This window comes from Plectropomus leopardus, chromosome 4 (genome assembly GCF_008729295.1).
Source record: "Plectropomus leopardus isolate mb chromosome 4, YSFRI_Pleo_2.0, whole genome shotgun sequence".
Taxonomy (NCBI): domain Eukaryota; kingdom Metazoa; phylum Chordata; class Actinopteri; order Perciformes; family Serranidae; genus Plectropomus; species Plectropomus leopardus.
This window is the reverse complement of record NC_056466.1, coordinates 15272988-15286341: the sequence shown is the minus strand read 5'-3', so window position 1 is coordinate 15286341 and position 13354 is coordinate 15272988. Positions and strand designations below refer to the sequence as shown.

Genomic DNA, 13354 nt, shown 5'->3' with positions numbered 1-13354 from the left:
CCTGACAAGGTCATGGAAAACAGTAAAAATCATTGAAAGTTTTGAAAAAGTAGTGGATTTCGTTGTGTAAAATGAAATTGTTACAGTAATCTCCCATGGCTAACTGTCCATGTTATGTAACATAACAGCAAATTTATTTTCTGAAGCTGTCGACATAAAGTAGATCTAATATGCAGCAATGTGCAATGTTTTATCTTCACATACATTTCTTCATTTTCTCCCCACTTTCCTTCTCTCCTGCAATGTACACTTCTAACTGAAATTATGTTTGAATAGAGTTTGAAAAAGGCCGGGCGAGTAGGAAATAAACTTTTCTTATATTTTCCATAATGAGCCCTCAAAAAGTCATGGGAAAGTTTTGAGATTTTGTCATTGAAAATGTGTGGGAACCTTGAGTAATTTTGATATACATTGTCTACATATTTCTTTTCTCAGGTCTAACCCACAGAACTTACTTGCCCAAAACTAGCTCAACACTAACACCTAACCATGTGTCTTTTGCTACACCTAACCTAACTGTATGTTAAATATGTAATTTCAGATAAGTATGTAATGTGATGACATCATTCATGGGGCATGGACTTGTTAGGTATCATACAAACCTGTGTATAACTTTACTTTCCATGATCCAGCCCTTTAATTAAGGGGTCTGTTTTAAAATCCATCTGGTACTTACTGTACATAATCGTGAACAGCAACATTGTTGAATGGTGGCCTGCATGAGCAGGTGTTTGACGTCGATACTCATAGTTGTCCAGTTTGTGTTAATTTGCTGTAAAATACTGACTTTATTCAGTCTTTGGCAGAGGAATATAAAGAAGGAAATGGGATGTCTTGCCAACATCAAACCACAAGTGGAACCAGTATTCCTTTTACACAATGTCTTTGATTAGTAAGGCTGTTATGATTTTACAGGCCAAGACATAGAAGCCATATGGCATGTTTTTTATTAAGATGCTAAATGAACTGAGCCTTTATGTTCTTGTGGTGCACTCAGCCCACCAAAAGAGCTCTGTGAATTCTGATATCCAAGGGAGAATTGACCGAACTCGACAACGCTGGTGAGATAAACCAGTGAGAAAATTAAAGGATGGGTTGTTCATAAATCATTTGTACACCACAGTGCAACATTCGGATGCATTTCAACACTTGTTCTTCCTTGGGAAAGTGGATTTTTTCCCTACCAATCTTTCACAACCTGTGGCTTGCATGCTGTTTCAGGGAGAAGGAGACTGCCAAGTATCACTGCGTACTCCAAATATTTGTGTGGTCAACTGGACAGTGCTGTTGCGGTTGGATCCCATCAGTGATGCTCAAACATTGTTGAACTTGCTTCATGTTTTACACTGTACTGTTCAAGTGTTGTTTGGTTTGCTGTTTAGTTATTCATCGAATAAAATGTAGCAGTTGTTCCAGAGAGGAGATGTTGATTTCCGTTGTCCTGTTCTAACTGAGCTGCATGAACATTTGGTACACATTACAGCACTTTCGTGCTAATTAATTACTAAACAGAAATTACAACAGTGCTGTATATCTATGGATGTTTGATTAATTTGTGGATTATTACCAGAAAGTGAGTACTTTGAAAGGTTTGCTTTAAAAGAAAAAGGGGGGGGGGGGCGGGGGGGTGAAATACATGGTAATTTTTTGGAAATTCCTTATCCATCAACCTCATTCATTAACACTTTTTTAGTTTCTCGTTAGTATCTCCTTAGGCTCTCTGCAGGGCTACCCTATAGCTTTATGTAGTGAGAAATTAATTCTATGGATATCAATACTGGTTTCTAAGAGGTCAATAAAGGTTAGTGGCAGTCCTCGGTGCACAAAAGTCAAGAAAAATATATTTTATATTCATCAGCATGCACACCTTGTATGGGTCTATATGGGCTGACAAACATTTGACATGCATTTCAGTCAGCGCCGTCCACTGATCAGATAACCCAGTCCAGTCACCAGAAGAAATGTTTGCTTTGTACGTTTCTGCAAACCACAGTCGACATAGTCTAAAAGTTGACTTTGTTATATGAAGGTGGAGGGGATGGTGAATGGCATGATACACAGGTGAGTTGTGGGCCAAGCTACAGACTAATTTGAGAGCAACAAACCAATTGTTTGTAGTGAGATTCCAGCATTTTTTTAGCTACCAAATGTGGTTGTTTTTCAGCAACTGTTTTCTGTGTTTCCAGCAGGGTTTAAGCAAACAAACATGGCCATTTCTGTGTTTCCAGGGGCTTTTTAGCTGACAAACATGGGCGTTTTTTAGCAGCCTGGATAGAGCCCTGAAATGCAGTTGTTTTTCTACCATGAAAAATTGATGTTCGTTAACCGAACCATTACTGAATTTCCACCAAAAGTGGATATTTAAATCTTAAACTGAAACTAGAAAACTAAAACTCTACCTTTCTTAACTGACTTTCGATTTTCAATGCACATGTATCAAACAACCTTTTTTTCTTTCTTTTGCATCAGACATGCAGTTTGTGTTAGATTTTTCCCCCCTTACAATGTTTACTGTCTGTTTCAAACCCCAATATTTTCCACTGAGTCGCTTCAAACGTTGTGCTTTATCTCTGTCTAGCTAACTAATAAACAGTAACAACATTATCTGGTAATCAAAATAGTGTTTGGCATTATGGGTAGCCACAGTCGCAATATGCAAACTTCTATCATTGTTAGAATACAGCTCAGTTACTGTGAGCTCTGTCTTGATTCATCACCACTGTGGACCTCCAGTGTAGACGGAAATGTAACTTGAGAGTGTAACACAAACTTGAACACATTAAAAAAGTGGAGAAAAAAAATCTCCTCATTTATTGGAAATGGCGTGGTCTCCAGGATCGACCGCAAAATGCTGGACATCCTTAAATCACTGTGCCTGCAGCCTCATTAGCGAGCAGCAAAGGGGAGGAAGCCATATTTTAGCAAATGTTTGCATACCCAAGTGTGACAACTTCACCAGTGGCCAAACACAGAGGTGTCATGTGTTTGTACCTGTCTTTGTTGAATGCTTAGCAACCAGTGGCACAGTCATTTATGACTCTTGTAGATACACGATAAAATTATTTTCCATCATAACATACAGTCTCAACGAACTCCTTTCAAACTTTAAATTTATAAGCAAGTTGCTGAATGTTTTTTTGAGAAGGTAGTGATGTAAAAAATTAGCTGGTGGCTGAGTCATATAGACATTGAGACTTTTTGTTCTGCAGCTGTGATGTATTAATTGCAAAATTATACAAAATATAATCGCTGTTGCAATGCCACTCACCCGGCAACTTTCCAAAATGGAACTGCAGTCACCTTTGCCATGTTTCTGGTCTTGTTATCAACATTTAAGACTGACTTGTCATGTGTGCCTTCAATTTGTTTAATGCAAAATTGTAATATTTTGTTTTGGTGGTACAGTGTTGCTCGTGAGAGCACACCGCAGCCCCTGGACATTATTTAAAGCATTGACTTCACAGCTTGGATTGTTTTTGTTTTTTTCCTGTGGTGTCAGAATGATAGTTAGTGCACAGTCAGTACAATTTGACGTTTCAAGTCAACAAAATATCACATAGCGTTTTAAAGCCAAATACTATATTGACACATAGATACATAAAGGAGGCTGTGCAGTACACAGATTATGCCAATGATAATTGTTTAGCGAGTTGTTTGGACTGGCTGTGTGTCACAGTGTGTAGTCCTGGCTAAATATTTACTGGGTGCTGGGAGGGTTTAGAAGGCATGCTTGGCCAAGCTCGTGTCTCTGGTTCGGGAGCAAGGAGACGGAGGACTGGTGGGATGGTGAAGTCATCACCACCGACTGATGTCGTTTGCGAGCCAGTGACGTTCACTCCTGACCCTTTTACCATTTAGGGGGCCCTGGACTGATATGAGTGTTATTGACCCTGAGGCCATGCGTGGCATGTTTGGGGTCTGCAGAATATATCCCAAGCTTTAACCTATACAACAGAGCCAATTATAGCTGCAAAAGGCCAAACAATACAATCCATCAGTCAGGTTTCTTGGGTAAACAGGAATGGGCGGCCCATGTCGGGGTGTAAACTCCAAATCCCAGAGAAGCTAAGGGTCAGTGGAGCTGTTTGATTGTCTAATTGGGGGTTGGACTCTGTGTGAATGTGAGTGTCTGAGAAAAAGAGAGAATGAGATAAAAAAAAAAAAAGGAGAGAGTAAGGGCAACTGTGTGTGTGTGTGTGTGTGTGTGTGTGTTTGTGTGTGTTTGTGTGCGAGCGCGTGTGTGCGTGTGTGTGCACGCGCATCACTGCGCAAACACTACGGGCCTGGAGGCACTGAGACACCTAATGAATGTGTGTTTGTCCTTCAGACCCCACACACCTCTGTTTATTTGAACATGGGATAGTGTTCCTGAGCTGTTTTATCCTCCCTGTGTTTGCCACTTAACACGTGCACCGCAGGGTTGGCCTGTGCATCAGTGCAAACCACTTTTTTTTTTTGAAATGAGGGAAATATCAGTCGGCCTGACATTAATGATAGACAAACAAACTTTATCTTGTAGTTTGTGGATACAGTGTTCCTCTTCATTATTGTTCAGTCTTCATTATAGACTGGGGTGATAATCCAAACAGCTCCAGCGCAGACAGTGCCAAGGGCAACGGGCCAGCGGAAGATTGGCGGTCGGTTTAGTGTCAATGATGTGGTGATGTGGGTCAGGGATAGCAGCAGCAGCGATCATTGCACAGTGGCTAAGAGCCCAGCCAGACCACCGGGGAGGAGGCCTTCACCTCTTTTCTCAGCCATCAATCACTCACATACATATAAGCAAAGATAGATACAAGCAAACAGAGCCAGACGCTCATCCTTACACCTCGCCATTATGTATAATTTACACTTACTCTCAGCCAGAATGACCAACAATGAAAAGATGTTGAAATTTACACTTTACTGTATATTATTCATGCCAGATCTTTGGTTCCCAAGCATTGATTGATGCAGCATGTGTTTTTAATCAGTGACCAATGTTTATTTTTTTATATTTTATTTTTATAACATTCCCTTTATTATGTTAAACTCTTTTTTAGCTCAGTCCCTCAAAGGCTTCACAGTATGAACCCTAAAGACTGGAGATTGCTCAAACCACACTACTTTTTCATGATGTGTCCTCTTTCCACGTCAGCTTACAGCCACGAAGGATGACTTGTTAATGCTAAAAGTGACAATAGTAATAGTAGTCTAAAAGTTTAATCCTACCTGCCAAAAGGCGTTTTAAAAAAGGTCAAATTGTCACATAGACAACCACAGAAAGTTACAAAAATTGTCAGACGCAAACCCATCGAAATTTGATGTTGAAAACATGAAGGAGGAGGTTGTTTCAGATGCTTTTTGACCATCTGACAAGCACTTTGGTTAAAGCTTGACAACGCCTTAAATCCCCAAGGTCAAACAAGGCCATAATAAACACTGACCTCTAGCTTTACACTCACAGATAAGGAGGTTAATGTCTCCTATATCAGGTCCAGACCCTCTTGAATGTTTTGTGCCCTATCTAGTCTACTTAGGGAGAGGGCAAACTAAAATCACCCTGGCAGCACTGATGGACAAAGCGGGCTCTGTGGATGGACAAAATGCCCAGATACAGACAAAACCTCTTCAAATGCATATTTAGTTGGACAGAAAACCTGCATAAAAGGGATCATTAGAAAAGAGTTACTATTCATGACCCATTTGAGTGTTTAAGATCAGTAGAAACTGGTCTTTACAGATATTTTAATCAAATAAAACATCATCACAGCTAATCAATAAACGTGCACTTGCCTCACTCATGGTTCCTTTTGTGCAGGGAGAATATTACCCTAAAATATGAGTTAAAAAAGTCCCTCAAAACAGCGTTCTAAGGGTGCATGCCCCAATATATGAGACTGCACCTGACCAAAAGTCTGCTCCCATTTATTGTGTATTGGGAAGCGACTGATTTCCCGTGCAAAGCATGCTGGAATACCAGAGACGCGAACCGAGCTGGCGGCGTGACCAGAGGAAGCGTCAATTTAAAAAATTCAAACTTATCTCACATCAAAACAACACCCTTAAGCTGCACCTCCAGTGACTTTCTGAACAGCTCTGCATAAATTCAGGAAATAACTTAAGTCAAACTTTCTGTGGTAGAGAATGTGGTGAGGGATTGTGGATGGACACCAGTGACAAGTGGGGCAGGGCGGACGTGAATTTAGGCGAATTGGTCGCTTATAGTGGGGCATCATTTCTTGTTCTTGCGGTGTGGACAATAAAAAAAGGGTGGTTCTTAGAACTATTAAAAAGTTCCTCTGGTCTGAAAATGCCCAAGGGCTCTATAATTTTTTAATGAAATTTTTATAGTGATTTACAATCTTTACAAACTACAGTATATCAGCCTTTGTTGGTGGTAGCACACTAATGTCCTGGACTTTGTATCTTTGTCCCTGGTGTTTCATATTACCAAAAGGATTCCCTCTGCACCAAACCTGCTCAGCGTTATGTCAGTAATGGTGAAGTGTGTCTTTGACCTTTGAGATCTCTGTGTGTCTTCTGTGGAGGCCTGCTACTCATCGGCTGTTCGCTGTTTCATGCTGCTATCACAACTGACAGTTATTAATGTTTATCTGCAGTTGTCTGGTTATGGTTATCTGCATGAAATTCACCATGAAAGTGGCGATTAGAGGGATGAGAGGAGTGTCTGGAGGTGTCAGAGAATTTGTGAAAGTTAAATATTTATAGCATCGTGATTAGGATGGTGATTTTCGGATTTGCCTGAGTTTTATGATGAAATTAAGGTTTGGAAATCTACCATATAATTCCTGTAATGATAACTAAAATCTTCAGTTTTTCTCTCTTCTTAAACAACTTCACACCACACACATACAGATATGCATGTACTACTACGACTACTACTGCTACTACTATTATCACTCACACACACTCACACACACACACACACACACACACACACAGAGGCTGCCCTGATGTAGCACCTCTTTAATTCACACCAGCACTTGCTATTCTTCGCTGGTGGTGTGATAGTATTCACTGAGAGTCGTTCCTCCTGAGTCTTTCAGTTGTCTCAAACACTCTACTTCAGCGCACGGCCTTATTGCCCACCCAAAGAGGTTATAGGGATTCTCGACTGCCCTCTCTCTCCCTAAGTGGGTGGTCCTCTGGGGTATGGCTGAGGCACAGGTGGAGCATTGTAGGGGTGCTCACAAAAATAACCCCCCTCGCTCCTCACCAACAACCCCTCTCCCCACCCGTCTTTGCCACGCCTGCTCCACGGAAAGGTGGACTAATTTTTGCAGAACCCTCCATTAGACCAGTAAGGCACTGAATACTGAAGATGAAATGTTGACACACACAAACCTGTGTGTTAGCCTCTCTGGGAAAAGCTCATATACAATACAGCATTCTCACTCTAGTAAGTGATTCCAGCTTTGTCAGGGGCCTTGGAAAATATACTTCTTAATAAAGTTTTTATCACAAAGGCTGTGGGCAACAAACTTCTGTTATGTCCAAAAAAAAAAAAAAAAAACCCTCCCCTACTAAAAATATTCCCATGCTCTGGTTTTGTAAATAATTATAGTTCTGCTGAATGTGTTTTATAAAGTTTACTTGGTAGGTTCAGTGCACCCTATCTGTTGTTTGGAACCCTGCAAACCACCAGCAAGATGTTGACATATGGCAGCTCTGGTGTAGTGCACAAGGCATGGATTACTTGGGACCATAATAAACAGGAGCATAAAGAGGGATTTGTGCAGAGGGGGTGCCCTGAGAGGGGTGACTCTCCTCGGACCTCCTTGTCTTAATATCACTGTGTCCGTCTCCAGGTTTCTGAAAGCCTCTGGGTAAGGATGCTGGGCGTAATCACATGCACGCTCGCCCTGTACAGTCGAAGCGTGTGACTGGGTTGGTGAGAGGCTGCCAGCCACCTGCTCATATGTGTTAACAGAGTGATTTATTGTTAAAGCATGATGAAGATAGACAAAGAACATGTGTCTCAATAACCTTACAAGCCCCGAAATGACGGAATATCAGCAATATAAAGGTAAAATAATGAAGAAAAAAATGTTTTACCTTGTCATGCAGTTGACACATAAACTCATAATAGAGACATATTTGTGCAGGAATACAGCAGGTGTTCCCCATAGTGAAATTGCAATGTTAGTTTTCACAAAGACTTGGCTGTGTGCTCTATCCACCTGCACTTAGGTAAAGAGATGCCAGAATTTCTGATTCAATGAACCATTTATACTAGGTCGAGTAACACGCTTGCTTTCCACCTGTACACCATTGCAGAGTGCATTGTGCAAAAAAAAAAAAGACTAACAAAAAACACTTGTTAAAGTCCTGTTGAGAATCTCAATGCAGAAAAAGTGATGTTAACCATGAAAACATTGAAAAGAAGAAAATAATGATCTGCAAATTGCAAGAAATTGTTAGATTTGGGAAATCATTTTTAAAAACTAGGAAAAAATGTCCCCAAAAAATATGAATAACAATTATCACTTAAATTATAGGCTTATCAAAGTCTGGAAATATGTGTGTATATATATGTATATATATATGTATATATATGTGTATATATATGTGTATATATGTATAGGTCATTTTCTTATTCTATGTTTAAAATACCTCATTATTACTTTTAGCTAGTTTTTGGGTCATCTCTTCTAAAGTTGCTCTTTACCTTTTTCCAATGTTTCTGAAAGAAATTAAGCCAATTTGCTCATGTTTCAAACTGTTAAGACTGACGACTTTGGGGAAGGTTGTCAAACACATGGTGACAGGTACTTCAGACAATGATGGGATCACCGAAGAATCAGCCACTTTATTTGAGGCTAAACATCCATTATCAGAGTTCCTGTCTTCTTACGTCTCACATAACTTCCTGCTCAGATCTTTGCAAGGGCCAGATGGTTACATTGGCCACTGGGGATAGCAAGAAGCCCAGAAAGACAGTTTTACAATGTGCAATTACGGGACAGATAAACTAAACGCTCAACAAAGCAAGGCATTTCCAGATCCCCGGCTTCCAGACTTTGATAAGGAACAAGCTGCATTCCTTGGCCAATTTGCTGTCTTCAAAATTGAAAATACCAGTGCTAATGAAAACTCTTACTGTAGCTTGAACGGGAGATTTTTTTCTCAGTCTAATGAAGGCTGAAGATATACTGTAAAGTATGCCTCAGTGATCCAACTGTGGAACCATCAATGTGTGCTTACAAAGCTTTTACAAAGCACTCAAAGCTGTCTGATTTGTTTTGGTTTGGTCACATGCCAATTGATGCTAAAGGGGATAGTGTTTCTTGACCGATGAGAAGGGCTCCGCATATTGCTACACTCAAAGTTCAGCCTGTTTTGTTCCACATTAACATTTCACAGAGAGATCAGGCGCCTGCCCTCTGTGCTTTACCCCAGGGAGCAAGAATCCCCCACTAACTGACACTGATACAATCTCCAGGTAATGGCTGCCTGCCTGCCTGCCAGCCAGAGGGTGTGTGTCTGTGTGTGTGTCTGTGTGTGTGTGTGTCTGTGTGTGTGTGTCTGTGTGTGTGTGTGTGTGTGTGTGTGTGTGTGTATGACTCAAGGAGGTACCCAGCACCACTGGTGTGGTCACAGGGCCAAAGTTCACTCAGAAATGTGTGGCCCGGGGTCGAGAGGTGCTAAGGCCTCCGTTAACGGTGAGGGTAGAGTTTCAACCTCCACCCTCACCCTCTCCTCTTTCTCCGGGCTGCTCTGCCACTTACATTTCTCACTGTGACACGCGTGACGACCCCCACCTTTTAGTCAGGTGACAGAGGCTTGATGGAGGTGAAGAAAGAGCGGACAACAAAGCAGTACAGCGGGGTGTTAAAGAACAGCATTTGGTGGCTGTGGCCTGGTGGTTTAGATTTGTTAATGTTTTGAATTTAAGTTGGAGAAAGTCAGTACATATTATTCAAAAAAAGCATTGTTGTAGAAATACACGCATTGGGTTTTTTGCCAGTAACCGATATGCTGATATACAACTAATACGGCCAGTAACCAATACCAATATTTTTTTCTCCACCTAATTTTAGCGATCATTAAGTCTCTTCTATAGTGGAGTTAACATCATATTATGCATACTCATATTGTGATGGCCTACCAGCAGCAGATAAGTAGATAGAGACATGAAATACAATGCTTTTATGTAATATTCATTGACTGTGTAAAATAATATAAACCATATTTGCTGATTCTGTTCATTTTAAAGCCGATACTGGCCGTTACCAGTTACATGCTGATATTATCGTACATCCTCAGGTTGTTGGGAGAGTTTGTTTGACTTAATGTTGGAGTGGGTGTATTGATGATGCATTGGAGTAAATGCATGGTTCCCATATGTAATGACTAGTCATTACATCTTGAAAAGAAGTGTTGGTGGAGTACAATGACTGAAATACTGTACTCAGGTACAAATATATTGTACCCTCATACTTTAATTTAACACTACTTTATATTTCACGTTTTACTCCCCCACTTTATTATTTAACAGTTACTTGTCACAGCCACAACATTATAATGCTGCATACATGTTGATACATCATGAATAAAGGAAAAAGTAATACAATATATAATAATATCAAGGCCTTTGCTGCTTAATGAGTCTTTTGCTGGTAATACTTGTGTTCTTTAACTTTAACTTGACTTTAACATGGAATAAGTATTTTTACATTTTAGCACTACATTTTACTTCGACTTGCAAGCTGCAAGACCTGGTTTTGGCCACTTGGGGCGGAATCACGTTTCTAGCAGCTGAGTTGCCAGAAGAAAATTTTGGCATTGTACATTTCTGCAAACCACTGACTACATTTGTAGGTGTCATATGTATCACAGTTCTTTTTGTTAATAGTAACAGAGTTTGGATTACCTGCTGGGGATAGTTATAGCGTTAAGGCTAAGTGAAACCTCTGCCAAGCTGCAGACCACCGTTTGAGACAAGCTGTGTTTTTTAACGACACATCATGACAATTGTTTATGGCAACAACAACTGGGTATTTTTTAGGTGACTAAGGCACATTTCCAGTCTTAGTTGTTGTGACAATAACTTGGTGATTTTTTTAGTTGAAGTCGGCACATTTCCTGCGGTGGTTGTGGAGACAAAAACAGAGTATTTTTAGAGTAACATTGCCACATTTCCAGCAGTGGTTGTGTCAACAATGCCACGTAATGCCAAGGCAAAACACCATCAAACGTTTTAACATATAAAACGCACAAATGTAACATATCAGTGGTTAGCAAAAACGTACTAATCCAACATTTATTCTGCCGATTGGGTTGGTTACTAGCCACCTGATAATTTAAGTCATTCACTCTTTTAGGTCTGTTGTTGGTCTCTACAAACTCCTGACGGAAATATCTGGCACTTTACCCACGAAATACTCCACTATACTCACCAGCTAGGTGTTAACTTTATCTGTCTGCTGTTTGATGCGTTGACAATAGCATACAGTAGGTTTATCTGATTTTTGTTTTTTTTTTTTTGCTTAAAACAGGAAGCAAGAAGGTAGAAGGAACCATACAGTAAAGTTGACAGCTGTGCAACTGAAACAAACTAAAAGACGGTGGCAAGCTCTGTTGAGCTGAGGGGAACTGTAGGATCATGAGTAGAAGTTACCCCGTTCACATTTGATGCAGTCATTTGATCCATTGTTAATATAAAAACATTGACAAGCACAGCTTTAAATAAAAGGTCTGAATACTTCCACAAGTGTAGCAAAGACGTTGAGCGCTGATCTTCTGGTACAAATGGAAATGTGTCTGTAAAGTGTCCACAAACAGAAGCTTTTCCCTCTATAAAATCATAGTGACAGTTTTAGTAGTTATCTGTTCAAGTAATTTATGGTATTAATTGGTGCAGCTCGCAAATACAGACAAACACCCACACACACACACACACACACACACACGTACACACATTCTCAGCCGGCCCTGTTTAAGTGTTCCCCAGACAGTATGTGATCCTCAGACAGGACAGTGCTTCCTCTTCTAGTAGTCAGGTCTTGTCTGAAGGATCAGTCTGGCGAGGTCATCCAGACAGAGACAGAGAGGGAGAGAGGATCTCTCTCCTTTATGATGCTCCTGAGCCCGGTCACAAAAATGTTGTGTTTGTTCAGTTCCATGCGAGCTGATGTTACTAGCAAATGTTGTTGACATCTTTTTCAGATTCTCCAGTGTTTTTTTTTAGCTTCAGTTTAATTCCCTCACTGTACTCTGTTTGTCTGTTTATTCCTGCACTTCTTCTTTTCTGTTTTAGAGGACCTGTTAATTTCTTAGTTTTATCATCTCCTTGACTTTATATCCTGTCCAATGTTCTCTCTTGTTTTTTGTGCCTTTGCAGTTTTGCCTCCTCGCCTCTCTCTTTCTCTCTCTTTCTCTCTCTCTCTCTCTCTCTCTGTCTCGCTTCCTCTGTCTCTGTCTCGCTGCTGGTGTTTTTCTGAAAAATAACAAGGTCTGGGGCTGTGCGTGTGCATGTGTTTTGCGCTGGCTGCATAGACTGGATGGGCTGGCTGCACTGCGCTGGCTTCTTGTGTGGTCCCCCGGCAAACTTTATGATTTATTCAGCTAAAGGCAGAGGAGCACGACCCCCAGTGACCACAGAGAGAGAGCTGCACGTGGGTTTAATGATTTCACCACAAAAATGTCTGCTATGGCTGGGTCTGCATGGAGCTCACAGCCCCCCCACCGGCTGAACGGAGGGGAGGGGGGGTTTGAAAAGAGAGCTCGGCTGACCGGCCTGAGTCAATACAAACGCTTACCACTACACATCTACTTGGAGGGATTACGAGGGAAGAGGAGGATAGACAGAAAGCTACATCCGATTGGCATGTTCCAAATGTTTTAAACTCCTGTCTTTCAGCTCAGTGATTCCTTGTTGTTATTCTTTATCACGCATTCTGCTATTTCTCTTCTCCATCACAGCCCCCCCTGAGTCTTGTAGCCAGTGGGAGATTTCAGAGGCATTATTGAAATGTGGACACTGAGGATGATGTAACCAAGCTTTCAAGAACAGGGAGAGGGGCAGAAATAATAGGGGTGGGGGGACAAGGTTGGGGTGGGGTGGTGGTTGGCGGGGGGAGGTATTTGGCATATTTTTCTCTGCTGGTGTCCAGGTCTGCTGGCTCAAGTGAGTGACTGCTGAGGTCTTGGATCTGGATGCTACGCTCGGTACTGCTTCTCTCTCTGTCTGTTTGGCTACAACTCCCCAGAACAAGATGATGTCATTCACAGGGATTTGTGAACATTCTTGATAAAGAGACAGAATCGCAGCAGTGAGCCTAATTATGTTGAGTGTGAACAGGTCAGAGAGCTATACCACTCCTCATTTTAAAACAGGTTGGCTCAAAAT

General features: G+C 41.1%; 1 long non-coding RNA gene across 1 annotated transcript in view; it reads left to right on the top strand.

Annotated features, from left to right (window-relative positions):
• LOC121941702 overlaps positions 1 to 13354 on the top strand; it is a 51027-nt gene that overhangs the window by 10910 nt on the left and 26763 nt on the right. The window lies entirely within an intron of this gene.